The sequence below is a fragment of the Pelodiscus sinensis genome, chromosome 25, assembly GCF_052426305.1.
Source record: "Pelodiscus sinensis isolate ZL-2025 chromosome 25, ASM5242630v1, whole genome shotgun sequence".
Lineage (NCBI taxonomy): Eukaryota > Metazoa > Chordata > Testudines > Trionychidae > Pelodiscus > Pelodiscus sinensis.
This window is the reverse complement of record NC_143076.1, coordinates 11,227,553-11,242,396: the sequence shown is the minus strand read 5'-3', so window position 1 is coordinate 11,242,396 and position 14,844 is coordinate 11,227,553. Positions and strand designations below refer to the sequence as shown.

General features: G+C 42.7%; 1 protein-coding gene across 2 annotated transcripts in view; it reads right to left on the bottom strand.

The window, feature by feature from the left end:
• ETS1 (ETS proto-oncogene 1, transcription factor) overlaps window positions 1–9,425 on the bottom strand; it is a 132,970-nt gene extending 123,545 nt beyond the window's left edge. For both annotated transcript variants that reach the window (XM_006111157.5, XM_089773345.1), the window contains exon 1: window positions 9,297–9,425. The gene's annotated coding sequence lies outside the window, so the exon portion shown is untranslated. The remainder of the gene's footprint in view (window positions 1–9,296) is intronic.
• Between the last annotated feature and the right edge of the window lie 5,419 nt (window positions 9,426–14,844).

The following is a 14,844-nucleotide window of genomic DNA, read 5'->3' as shown; positions in this document are numbered from 1 at the left end:
ATGTAGGCTAAAAGAGGGACAGCCCCCAAGACCTCCCCCCTCCCAAACACACGAGCCTGCAGCACATGCAGGTAGAATAGCATGTCACAGACTTTTCCCCTCCTCTAGCAAAGGGAGCTGATTTCACCCTGGCACAATCAAACATCTAGATTCCAGAGGCAAATCCAGTCACACTAACAGCCACAGCCCACGGAGAGCAACAGTGAGAGCTCCCCTAACCCTGCCATTGCAGCCTCAGAGGGCATAGTAGCTTGCTGTCACTCTCCCGGGCCCCTTCTCCCTATGGCATTGGCAGAGGGGGCCAGTTTTAGCCCAATTCAAACACCCCTTCCAGTCAAAGGGAGTATTTGAAGTCAGAGCCTCGGTGCCCACTGTGGTGTTTTAATCATGTTGACACTTATCCTGTAGAGCAGTGTTTCTTAAACTTTTTGGCTGTGTCTAGACTGGCAAGTTTTTCTGCAAAAGCAGTTGCTTTTGCGAACTTGCCAGCTGTCTACACTGGCCACTTGAATTTCCACGAGAACACTGATGATCTCATGTAAGAAATCACTGCTTCTTGCGGAAATACTATGCTACTCCCGTTCGGGCAAAAGTCCTTTTGCGCAAAAGGGCCAGTGTAGACAGCTCAGATTTGTTTTGCGCAAAAAAGCCCCGATCGCGAAAATGGTAGTCGGGGCTTTTTTGCACAAAAGCACGTCTAGATTGGTACGGACACTTTTCCGCAAAAAGTACTATTTACGGAAAAGTGTCCGTGCCAATCTAGACGCTCTTTTCTGCAAATGCTTTTAACGGAAAACTTTTCCGTTAAAAGCATTTGTGGAAAATCATGCCAGTCTAGACGTAGCCTTTGAGGCCACGGAACACCAAACAATCTTTTTTTTTTTTTATGCGGAACACCTATGAACATTTTCTCAAAAAAAAATTGTCAAACAAAAAAAGACAAAAAACAAAGAAGAGGTCACGGCACACCTGCGAGTTGTTCATGGAACTCCAGTGTTCCATAGAACATAGTTTAAGAAACACTGCTGTAGAGGACTGGACTGAGATCTTCAACCCAGGCACTGTATAGCCCAGCTCCTTAGCACCACACTAGCTGCCAGAACCTAATACTTCAATCAGTCTGTGCTGTATAGATTTGAACAGTCTGATGTTTATGTATTAGCTGTACACACCGGCCTTGGGTGATATCAGTACAGTCCACAGAGACACTCTGGATTCTACACTGCTTCACGGTAGCGGAGATCAAAGTCTGGCCCATGTACCAAATGCACATCATTCTTTGACCTATTTATACCCTATTTCATGCACATGTATATGCAACCTGTTCTTTGTGGAGCACATTCATTTGGAGCTGCGATGGTGGAGCCAGTTTAGCCTCCGGCAAAGGGGAGACTCTCCCTGTGCGCTGCTCTAAGTTACACCCGCCGACAGACAGCGAAAGCCCTCGTGGGAAAATCTCCAAGGTTCAAAGTCTGCTCCAGTTCCCCACCTCCCCAGAGAGAGTTCTGTCATGAACTGCCCTGTGCCTGTTGCAGTGGCCCTTTGCACCAACACTGTTCACTGTGGGGATGTTGTACCTGCCCTTTTGCAGAGCTGGGCTGAAGGGGCTGTCACTTGGCTCCATGTATGTGTAAATAAAGCAGGAAATATATGTGCCTCTGCCCCACCAGTGGTTTAGACTCCTAGGAGAAAATGTAGGGCCAACACGCTTTCCATTCCATGCGAAGTATGAGAAATATGTGCACTCAGTGTCACTTCCCCTACGTCCAGAGCCTTTTGCCTGGAAGGAAACTGTAAAGAGGGAGTTGTCAGGGATTCACAGAGCTCTGTTGCAGGAAATAACGCAGAGCCAGACGGCATTACTATTTTTATAAATTTATTTATTTTAAAAACCCATTCCGCCATCACAGGAACAGCCGTCAATGGCATAACAAGTCTCCACCCCGAGAAAGCAGCGACTCCATTGCTCTCTGGAGAATTGGTCATTCAGTTTCTTTAGAGTCCCCAGTGCCACTGTCTAGCTAGACAGCTGTAACCAGAAAAACACTGAGCCCTCTTTGCCTTGACTTCAGCTTTACATGTTATGTTCTCGGTCTTGCTCAGAGCTGCACCAACCCTGTTTACTGCTTTTGCTGTTTATATATATATATATATATATACACACACACATATATTACACACACACACACACACACACACACACACACCCTGGATCTGTAATTTCCACTCCAACTCATCTGATGAAGTGGGTTTTACATGTGAAAGTGCATGATATATTTGTTAATCTCTAAAGTGCCACAGGATTGCTCGTGTTTTTACCCAAGACAAGGTTACATGTGATGTTCTTGAGTGTGTGACTTCCCATTGCAAGCTCCAAACATCCAAAAATCAGGAGTTGGGCTCCAAAAATAAAAATAAAAAAAAAATTGTAACGAAAAATCCTGAGATTTTTAGGCCACATACTTATGGACGGGTTCTTTCTCCTTGCCTTCTGGTTTTTTGAACCATTGGGATGCACTTGGGTTATATTTTCAAGCTTTCCTCTGACCAGCTTTCACTTAACAAAATCAGACAAGTAAATGGAGTTCTAGTCTCTAGAATCCAGGGCTTTAAAAAAGAACACCATTTAATATCAGGATTTGTAATTAAGTCACCAGAGCTGGAAAAACTGAATTTCATGCAGATTATGGCACAATGTCAATTAAATGGTCCTAGACACTATAGGACACAATAATCCTTCATCTAAATCCACTTGCCGCTGTAATTTTACAACAAGGATTTTTTTTTAAATGTGAGATTCTATTCAGGCCCCTATATACCTTACCAATCACCATGTTGTCAGAGCTACAATAGCTCTGCTATTAGATTTTCTTCTGCTGAAAAGATTTCAGTCCCCCAGTTAGGGATCAGAAATACTATGTGACTTAGGTCACCAATCACATATCTCAAGTTTGACTTCTTTTCCCTAACTTATCCACATCCATGACCTATAGTCAGACTCAGAAAATTCAGTGAGGGCGTATGAGTCTATATGCCACTCTATGAGCAAACTTCTGATCCAACTGAAGTCTGTACAAGTTTTGATATTTCACTCCCAAGATACAGTGTAGATTTAGCCATCTGCAACTACACTGTAAGTGGAGTTAATCGAGAATTGAAATTTGATCAGTACCAAACAATTTGTATGTTATAGAGCTATGTAAAATGAAGGAGGTGATTTTTGTGAAGAAAAATCAATAGTTTGAAGTTGTATGAAACAGAACTTTATTTTGCAAAAATAAAAAACCGAAGTTTTAAAAATGTTCATTCTCTCCTATTTTTCTTCATTTTGGAACAGAGATCAATAAAATAAATTTTGTCTCCCCTGCCACACACACATACTTTTGCAGTTTCCTTTTTCTCCCTTTCATCCATCTGTACTTTTCCCAAAATTGAGGATGTTCTGTAAAATTGCAAACTAGCAATAAGAAATTTGAAAAAGGGGAGGGAAATTCCCTTTCTCATATGGAAATGAGGTATGAGTGTAACTGTACCCACATAAGGAGGGGGGTTGGTCCACTTAGCTCTGCTGCATAATTAAACAGTACACTTTTATGTTTAGATGAGGCTCGAGGGTTGATGTTCTTATACTAGGTGAATGAGCTTTGTGAGCAATAGAGTTGTTTTAGAGTTGCAATAGCAAGCTGATGTTTCTGATCCTTCTGCTGTGTGGTGATTTGGGGGGGATTTCATCTGGACCATGGAAGATTTGTTAGGGCATGTCTACACAAGGAAATTATTTTTGAAATAGCTAAATTCGAAAAAATAACTCCTAAAAAAAAAAAATCGCTGTTTTGAAATAAGCATATCCCCCAAGGAAAGCAGAAGTACAGGTTTTGGAATAACCAGCCCGTGATTTCAAAATAATGGCCTTGCTAGTGTGGACACTCTGCTTATTATTTCAAAATAAGGAGGGTTATTTTGAAATAACTCCCTGGTGTAAACCAGAGCAACCAGGTTCTGTATCTTAATAGGGTCCTAGCCAAACCTATGCTCCCAGGGAATGAGCCCTGGGATGGCATTGTAAAGAAAACAGCAGGAGGCAGGAGTGTTTACATGGCTCCATAGAGTTCCTGAGTGCTTTGTCCTGGCTAATTTTTAAGGACTCAACTGATAAAGTTTCCACCCTTCCCCAGAGGAATTTTTTCCACAACCTACTTCATCTCTGTGTCCACGAATATCTCTGCTGTTCAGGCTACAATTTTTCCCCCTTCAGTTTCCTCTCATAGGACCCTGAATAATTCCTCTCGTTCCTGGGAGTTTACTTCCTGCAGATACAATTAGATGGGTTTTATGGCCACCCAGGCAATTATGAGCTGAACTAAACTCTACCTTCAGTTACACTGGTGTAACTGCAGAGCAAATTTCCTGATCACAATGGAATTACACCACAGTAACTGGGAACCAAAGCAAGGTGAATACTATTTTTTTAAAGTGTTCAAAAACATTAGGTTGAATTGCCTACTAGACTATCTATGCTATTCTGTGAACAGACATAGATTCTATTTTTCTTCTCCCGTTTCTGCTTCTTGATTGGAAACTGGTTAAACACCATTATGTGACCAATCACATACAAAAGAAGTCAAACTGCAAAATTCCCAGGGAAGTTGAATGAGTTATTTAAAAAATATCAATATCAAATTTTTCAACTGAAATCTAAACAACCAAAAATACAACACACACACACACACACACACACTTTTCCTTCAATAAAACGAAACAAAAACACAAATTCCCACAGGGGAAAATGTCATTTTCAATGACATTTTTAGATAGGACATTTATAATCAATTAAAATTTTGGTTTCATTTAGACTTTTATTTTTGCTTTCATTTCAGTTTTCAAAAAACCGAATAAAAAATGTTCATATTAATACCATTTCATTGCAAAGTTCCCATGACAAAGCTTGTGAGCAAAAATTATTTGCCCTAATTTTCTTTGGGTTGGAAAAAAAAACACCATAAGTTTTGACCAATTCTAATGCACATCTTTGCAGTATAAATAATGTATATATAGGGCTAAAATACGCTATTTTTAAAATAACCACTCGTGTATGTTCTAAGAAATTACCATACTGGTGTTAATGTATTTGTGCCTCGGTTTCCCTATCTTTAAGTGACTTGCTAAAAGTCACTTAACTGGTCAGCGATAGAGCCAGGCATAGAAGCTAAGTGTTCTGATTCTCAATATATGGCCTCTCCATTAAGCACACCGCTTGTTAGTACAGTTTTTGGCTTAGTCCATATCTAGCTTCTGAGTCACTGTGTTATGCTCTGACCCTGCCTCTCTCATAGGTTCAGTACCCTGCAGTCATAGTGTTGGTGGTCCCTTTAAGAGGGTGATGGGCACAGATACAGGACAGAATTAGTGGGCTACTCTACCCATCCCCTCCCTGTAAATCCAGGCAGGCCTTTGCCTCATAAGCACTGATAGATGAGTAATGGGACAGGATGGGGGCAGGGGAATTCAACAGCCACATCTAAATGTTTCTAATCTTGATTCTAACCATCATTAAAAACAACAGGAACTCAAAGCAAGTGGTCTCAGCTGACTGGCTGACCCAAGGGTACTTAGTTATTGCCACTGGATTTTTGTAGTAAGCAATAATTTATCATCTTTGGGGAAAGATAGCCCATGGAAGTGACCTTCTTCTGCAGTACTTTTAACTCTTGAAATGCCAGCATTTTCCAGGCTTCCTGACCATTTAAAACTTGGGATAAAGTGTGTTTATAGCTCCATTAAAACACCATAAACCTGTTCAACTCATCAAGTTCAGGAACTGATTTAATATCTGATCTTCCCACCAAAGGGCTCAGATGGAACATGGCCAGCAGGCATGAGAGTTCTGCAGAGAAAACAATGTACAAGACATTTCTTTAATACCCTCCTTCCTCAGGGTATTTCTTTAATAACCCCCCTGCATCCCCCTTCTGTTCTGAAATGTGATTTGTTCTTTTCATGTGTGTTCATTTTTTTTTAATTGTATCCTTTGGTATATATGGTTGTGACTATTTTCTTCCACTATTTGATCTGAGGAAGTGGGTCTGGCCCACGAAAGCTCATCATCTAATAAACCATCTTGTTAGTCTTTAAAGTGCTACATAGTCCTGTATTTTGTTTCAGCTACACCAGACTAACACGGCTACATTTCTATCACTCCTTCCTCAGTTATCCTTTGAGGCCATTGTAGTTTCCCATACCTCATTAATATTTAGCACTCTTCATTAGAGAATCTGAACATGCATGTATTTTTATAAAACTCTCTCACCTACAACATGTTATATACAACTTACTGGGGGGAAACGGAGGCCAGGAATAGTCAAGTCCAAACTCTTCAAATATATTATCTTTACAGCACAAATATATTGTCGATATGACACTTCTGATAAACAAAGATTAAATGACTTGACCAAGGCCAAATAGCAATTTAGTGAGTCGTCATGGGTAGAACCTGGTATCTTGACTCCCACTCTCCTATGTCAAACACTACAATATGAAATGATTATGTCAGTTGGTTGACTTCAGCAGGTTTTTCCACCACAGAGAGGTTCCTGAAGGGAAGGTTCATACAATCTTCTCATGCAGAGTAAGGTAGTTATTGCAGTAGGAAGCTACAACTTAAGCAATGTTTGTGGCACCGTAATACCTTGCACTCCCTACAGAACAAATTGGACTCTTAACTTAAGCCAAGATGAGCTAATGCTGGCACACAACCCTTCCCCCACTCCCTGCCCCCATTTTTGGGAAAAGTGCCTTCTGGTTAAGAATTCTCAGATTCTATACCTACCTCATTAGCCTTTGACAAAATTACTTCTCTGCAGCTAATTCCCTAATTTGATTTGAATAGTGGCCCCATTAACAGCACTGCAAGCCAGTTGGTAAACTGACAGCTGGAGGTCATTTCAGGGGCACCCAACGCTAGCCAAACACTTTGCTGATTAGGCAGGCACCTAACCCAAAGAGGTTGCTGCTGTTACATCTTTTGCAGCTGCTATATATGAAATTGCAGGAAGATGCAGAGGGGGCTGGGGCTGGGACAGGGAGAGTGAGGTCATTTGTTATTCCACGCCAGTGTTTCCAGCAATGAAACAGTTGGTTGAAAAAGCATCCTGGGTCAAATCTGCAGCTGGTGTAAATTGACGTAGTTCTTTTGTGGAGCTAGGTTCGTTTTCAGCAGCTGTTGAAATGCTAAGGAAAATGGCCCAGTGGGGAAGGTGGCTATCCTGGAATGTGAAGAACCTATGTCCAGTTTGCTATGCTGCCACAGAGCTGGAGCAAGTCACCTTGAGCCAGATGGTTAGATGTATTGAAATGCCTCAAGGCATTTTGTGGAAATTTAAAAGTGAGACTTTTGAGAGCAATTGACTCCCACGAATGAGGCACTCAGCATCTCTAGGCACTTAAATACATCTAACAGGAGTCTCAAGTGGGAGCAGAAAAAGTCTTTGTTACCTCTGTATTTGTGTAACCATCACCAGGTGGATTTGAACCTAGGACCTCTGAAGCTGAGTATAGGAAACTCTACCCTCTGAGCTAAAAGCCAACTCGTACAACTGCAATATGGTGTCTAGGTCTGATGCAATTTGAGAGGGAGGTTGGTATATTGGGGGTGGGTTCAGAGAAGAACCACCAGAATGATTAAAGGATGGGGAAGAAAACCTCAGCATGTCAGGCTCAAGGTTCTCAGACCATTGAGCTTAACAAAGAGAAAGGTATAGGGGTGACAGTACATAGATGGTAAACTTGGTGACAGTACATGGATGGGAAACAAATATTTAATAATGGGCTCTTCAGTCTAGCAGAGAAAGATACAGCATGAGCCAACAGCTGTAAGCTGAAGCTAGACAAAGACTGATTTTTAAGGGTGAGGCTCAATTGTTTCATTGGTTAATTACAAAGGGTCATAATTGGGTTCTCCATCAGTGACAATATTTAAACCAAGATGGGATGGTTTTCTAAAGGTTCTGCTCTAGGGATCATTTGGGGGAAGTTCTCTGGCCTGGGTTATACCAGAGATCAGATTAGATGATCACAGTGGTCCTTTCTAGCTTTGGAATCTATGAATCTAGCTATATTGTGAGGCTCAAAGGTTGCAAGGTGCCTGTGTAAGTACCAAAGATAAACATCTCGAAGCAATCTGGCCAGGAGAGCTCTGAGCCATAACTGGTTAAACTCTTTCAGCACCAAGACTTTTATAATAAAAATCAAAGCCACTCAGCAATCTGTGCTTGGGCCAGCATTTCCTGTTGTTTAAAGCAAATGTTCCCATGTAACACCAAATTTGCTTTAGTAGAAAGTTTTTTAAAATGACAAGGGGGAGGGGGGAGATCAAAAACATAATAAAATCAGCATGGAATAAATACTCACCAGTAAACCCCTTCTGCAGCCCACCCCCTCTCCCTGAAGGTATCAGATGGCAGAGTCAGAGTCAATGGGACCTTAATAGCAAATTAGTGGCCACATGCAAAGCATCAAATTAAAGACTAATGGAAACATGGAAGACCTGACTCTGCATTTAGCAGAGGCTCAAAGCTCCCAGTGAGTTCCAGAGAGCCAGCGGGAAGGCTGGTTTTGCAAAGGATGTAGGATTCCATCCTGCATGATGTGGAATTGAAATCCTTGCACGGATAAAGTGTTTTCACTGTTCCCAACTTCAGCTGCTTTCAGAAGCAGAGAACCAAAGCTGGTACATGTCTGTGTTACATTTGTTTTTTTCCAGTAATGTAAGGGGGAAAGGAGGGGTACAAGCAATGTTTCCTACAAAGACAGAAATGGCCAAATTATTAGCTGGTGGAATCAGCTTCTCTACAAAAGTCAGTGGAGTTGCACTGATTTACACCAGATGAAAGTTTGGCACTAAACATTTTGCTGATTCGCCCCCTCCACTGTGGAAGAAAACTCTTTAACCCACTGAACAACAACAAAAATACACCAGATTAACAAAAATAATCTTGACTAGTCTGTCTTTCATTGTAACTTTGTTCCAATATAGGTTCACTAATCATGCCAAGAGGCAACTTTCCACCCCACACAAGTAAAGCAGCAATATTACCTTAACCTCATTTAATACAAAAAACATTTCAAAGGACCCTAAACACACCCAGATGGAATCAGCAAATAGATATATTTCAAATCAGCTAGGTGAAATTGCTAATGAAAAGAGAAGGAGTAAATATCCTAGCAGGTCACCAGCAAAGTAAATAGCCTGAAAATCAACATAAGGTAGAGTTTAGCATAGAGTCCAGAGCTTCACTTACTACTTTACTGAAAGACCAGAGAAAAGAGTTGTTTCCTCCACAGCTTCCCACACTTGTCTTAGGTCTCTTGCCAACTACCTGGTGAAATTCTCTGCACTAGAGCTAAAGAGGATGGAAATACCATAATGTTTCTAGCGGGGCCGCCTATCAAATAGAAAGGGGGTGTGGTCAGGATAGCAAACCCAGGGCGGCTGGAAAGGGCTAGCTTTGAATTAAGCTCTGACACAGCACCAGCAGCAGGGAAGGGAAGCTAGTGAAGCCACTACTGCCAGATGTGACTACCCACAATGTGAGCATGTTAAATTCCCACTTGTGTTCACAAGAGTCGGAGAAAGCCTCTGTCAGAATCTGTCCCAGGGAGAGGGATTGTGATATTTGCCTTCAGTGATTTGTGAAGCCTTTATATAATTTAATAAAACAAATTAGCTGAGGATCTCCAAGCACTTTCCAAGTATTAGTTGGTTAAGTATCACATCGTCACTGGGAAGTATTAATGCATCCCTCCATGAGGCGGGGGGACTGGCTGAATGTACCTAGCGACACATTTCCACATTGGAATTCTTAAGTGAATTTTCTTCACTTATGTTCCAATACCATGATAACGGGCATTAATATAAGGAATTCAATGTGGACGGAATAGATTTTTACTACAGACAGTTCTTTCCTGTGAGTCTTGCCCCCTTGCTCAGTCTCTAACTGACTGCCAGATTTGAGGTTGGGAAGGAATTTCTCCCCTGCTCAGACCAGCAGAGACCTGGAGTCGGGAGAGGGGAGGGCTTCCTCTGCAGCATGTGGCAAGGGTCACTTGCTGATAAGAACTAGAGTAAATGGTGGATTCTCTGTCACTTGAAGTCTTTACATCACGATTCGAGGATGCCTCTACTGACAGACACGAGTTATATGGGCTTGTTGCAGGAGTGGGCGGGTGATAGGGTTACCAGGTGGCTTCCAAAAAAAATACCAAGCACACTTGATCTCAGATCAAGCCGGTGGCAAGCAGGGCTTGTAGAGGGGGTCGGGGGCAGCGAGGCTGGCCAGGGGAGAACCAACCAGCGGGGAGCAGGGCTGGCGAGAGTGGGGCTGGCTGAAGGGGGAGAAAGCAGGGGAAGAGAATAGGCCGACAGAGTGGGGCTGACCCAGGCGCGCACAGATCCCAGAGCGCTGCCTGTCCTGCGCTCGGTCCCAGCGAAGCACGAGCAAATCCGGCCGTGGGGATTCCATCTCGCCCCGGCCCTGCCCCACCCTCACGTAGTTGTGTATTGCCTGGCTGGTAGACACACTCACACAGGCAGTTCGCAACTACGTACGGATACTGCTAATAATAATGAACTTACCTAAGTAGAAAATACCAGACGTTTTATATGTCCAGTATTTCTCAATTTGTTTCCCAAAGAGAGCCCTCAAATACCGATCTGTCCGGTTCAAAACCGGACATCAGGCAACCCTAGCAGGTGGGGTTCTGTGGCCTGCAATATGCTGAATTTAAGACCAGATGCTCATGATGGTTCCTTCTGGCGTTAAAGTCTATGGGCCTATTATCAGTTTCCTGTGGAAAATCTCTAGACAATTTACTTGCTAGAACAATTTCAGAAGTGGCAAATTTTAATACTCATAGGAAATGAATTTAGAATTTACAGTTAATCATTATCCAGTCAGGAAACTGAAATATGTCATGTGACCCAGGTGTCCAGTCAAAGCAGCCTGAATATTGCATGCTCACGACAAACTGAATGAGATCAAGCTGCAGATCAAGCATTCTTTTGCAGAAATTATTCAGGGAAAAAAGTTTATCTATAGGGCTACGTCTACACTGGCCCCTTTTCCGGAAGGGGCATGTAAATTTCATGAGTCGTAGTAGGGAAATGCGCGGGGGATTTAAATATCCCCCGCGGCATTTAAATAAAAATGTCCGCCGCTTTTTTCCGGCTTTTAAAAAAGCCGGAAAAGAGCGTCTACACTGGCCCCGATCCTCCGGAAAAAGCGCCCTTTTCCGGAGGCTCTTATTCCTTCCTTTGAAGTAGGAATAAGAGCCTCCGGAAAAGGGCGCTTTTTCCGGAGGATCGGGGCCAGTGTAGATGCTCTTTTCCGGCTTTTTTAAAAGCCGGAAAAAAGCGGCGGACATTTTTATTTAAATGCCGTGGGGGATATTTAAATCCCCCGCGCATTTCCCTACTACGACTCATGAAATTTACATGCCCCTTCCGGAAAAGGGGCCAGTGTAGACATAGCCCAGGGGTGCAGCTACACTGCACAGTAGCTCGAAATAAGAGCTATGCCCAATCTGAGTAAATACCCTCGTGACATGGCACATGTGTGCAGTGTACCTTATTTCAATCTTATTTTGAAATAGCTTATTTCGTAATTTGGTGCTGTCTACACAGCACCAAATTTCAAAATAACCCGCTATTCCAAAAAGTCCCTTACTCCTCGTGGAACAAGGTTTGCAGGGATGTCGGAATAGCGTGCCCATTATATTTCAAAATAACAGGATTTCTGTGATGACACGGGTAGCTATTTCGGCATACTCTGGTATCCTGAAATAACATTGCAATGTAGACGTAGCCTATGTGTTTCATGGCATCCATCACCGTAGCACCTAATCGCTTTCCAGGGAATTAAATATGCAAAGTGAAGTTCCTCGTGGACTTTACGGCATCTCATGCTCTTCTGGAATCCCTGCTTCTAGGAGGGGCTGTTTGTTCAAATACATACAGGAACAGATTTATGAAGATATTTTAGTATCTACAATAGGTACCGAGTAGGGTTTTCTATCTGCATCTTTAGTCACCTAAATACCTTTTAAATCAGGCCCCCATAATTTGTTGATTTTTTTAAACTTATGGGTGAAGTTTCTCTAAATAATGAATAAATTCTAGAAATCTGCTGATCTCAAAAGATTTCCACCCTCTTGGGCCGAGGTCCCATGAAGACAATTGGAACCATGAGATTTCAGGTTTACCAAGAGGAATCAGAAGATCAGCTCCTTTGGGGTTTTAAGCCTCAAATCCAACATCTCACCTAGCCCCTCAAATTCTAAGGGGTTCCATTTTAGCCCTTCCCTGCATTACTGAGAAATATGAGACAACAGGTGTCTTGATGGCACATTATCTGTGGAACTCACAGTCATAAGGAATGCATCATTCTTGCAGCTATTTTAGTCCGGGAAATCATTTACAGGGTTCCATATTCTAAGGAAGGAACCCAGTCTGCTGGACTTTGATAAAAAAAAAGGCTCTTTCAAATCTGAGCCAATAAGAATGGCATATATCCAACAATCAAAGTGTAATCTGGGCATCTCTTCCCGAGGCTGGAGGATGATGGCAGCTGCAAACAAGATGTCTTTAAGGTGTGGGGGAATGAGAGTTTATTTAACTATAGCAATTGATTATTTATATTAACAGTAGCATCTAGAGGCCACAAATGGGAGCATGGTCCTATTGTGCCTGGCATTGTACATATAACTAGGCAGAACCAGTGCCTGTTCTAAAAAGTTTTCAATCTAAATAGACAAAGGGAATATTATAATTCCTTTTTTGCAGGTAGCTTAATGTTAAACACAAACTCATAGAGAAAACCTGACTGAATCTAGCACTGAACCCAACTCCACTAAGTAATAGCCTACTGTTTAGCCACAAGTCCATCTTTCAAAGCAAGAAAAAGGAAGTACAGATAGCCCTCTACCACTGATGGGCTTCAAGGCTCCATCTATTCTGTACGTGGCACAGAGCCATATGCTGTGTCAGCATTTAATGAGCAGTAATCACTAATCAAGATACTAATTCATGACAGTGTCTCAAAAATGAATATCCACATCAATATTCTGCAGAGCCTTTTTTTGGTTTTGCTTAAGGGTTCTTGAGTATTGGGCACAAAAAAAATCTCTATTGGTTTTAGTCAGACATTTGTTTAATTTTTCTAGTACCCATTCCCAAGGCCTTTACGGGTGCGTCTACATAGCACCCTTACCTCGAAATAAGCTACGCAATTTCCTCCCCACAGAGAATGCGATTGGAAGGAGTTCCCCAGAGGAGAATGGGCTGGATCCTCAGCTGGCATGTCCTCCAAGAGAGGCGTGGCTTTGCTGCATGAGGCACCGGCAGCCTGCACGAGAATGAAACAATGCCGTAAGGAGAAGAGGGTAGCAGGCCCTTTGGTCGAGCAGACGCTATGCACCACTGGCTGGCACGATCCCGAAAGTATTCCTGGGCTGTGACAAATAAGCAATAAGCAATAGCTTATTTCAAAATTTGGAGCTGTCTACACAGTGCCAAATTTTGAAATAAAGCGCTATTCTGACACATCCCTTAACCCTCATGGAATGAGGTTGCAGAGATGCCAGAATAGCATGTCTGTTATTTCAAAATATATTTCAAAATCACGGGTGCATTTAAAGATGCGGAATTGCTCTTTCGGGATACTTCTGGTATCCTAAAATAGCCCCAGTGTCTAGACATGTCCTAAATATGCAGGGCCTGATCCTGCAATGCTCTAGGAAGTCAGGAAAATGGAGGGTGCTCAGCACTTCACAGGATCCCAATGATCCTTCTCCCATGTGAAGCCCATTGCCTCCAGGGGGGAGCCAGAAGAAACCCTGAGGGTCTGATTTTGGAAGGTGCTGAGTACTAGCAAAATTCCCTTTGAGTACCCTAGCAGCAGGGATGAATCATCCCTTGACTATGGCTAAAATCCTTCAGGGTACGTCTAGACTGCAGACTTCTTTCAAAAGAAGCTTTTTTGAAAGAGCTCTTCCGAAAAAACGTCTTCCAAAAGAGAGCATCCACACTTCAAAAGTGCATCAAAAAAGCGAACTGCCTTTTCAAAAGAGAGCGTCCACACTCCTTGGCGCTTTCTCACATGTAAGCTGTGATTACTACGGACAGAGTGTCCACCAGGGCACCTGTGCTTTTTCCTGGAGGCCTCTTCTTTCAAAAGAACTCCCTCTTCTGCGTCCACACACGCCGTTTTCGGAAAGAGCTCTTTCTCTTCCTCGTAGAATGAGGTTTACCAATGTCAGAAAAACCCTTCGTTCTTTTGATTTCCTTTCAAAAGAACGCAATTGCAGTGTGGACATAAGTGAAGTTTTTTCGGAAAAACAGACATTTTTCCGAAGAAACCCTGTAGGCTAGATGGACCCTCAGTCATTACTCATGCTCAGTTCCCAGTGGGAGTTTTAACGGAGTAACTACCAAGTATGATGTGAAAGGGACGGTTCTTTGTACGTTTGTATTTTTTAAGGTGAGATAGGAAGCCAGGTGCTTTTTCTGTGCCACCATCCCCTCTGATGCTCCTTACACTGTCAGTACGTCAAGGGCATACCCAAGCATTGACCTCCCCATAGACAATGTGATTGGAAGAGTTCCCCAGAGGAAAATGAGCTAGATCCTCAGCTGCACCACTTTGGCATGGACTGGCAGGATCCCGAACGTATTCCTGGGCTGTGACAAATATGAAAGGCCAGTTTGGCTGGTTCCTCCTAGATGAGGATCTCAGAGCACTTTTAGGATAGGCATGAAGAAGGAACCTTCCACTCCATTCGGGACTGTTAGGG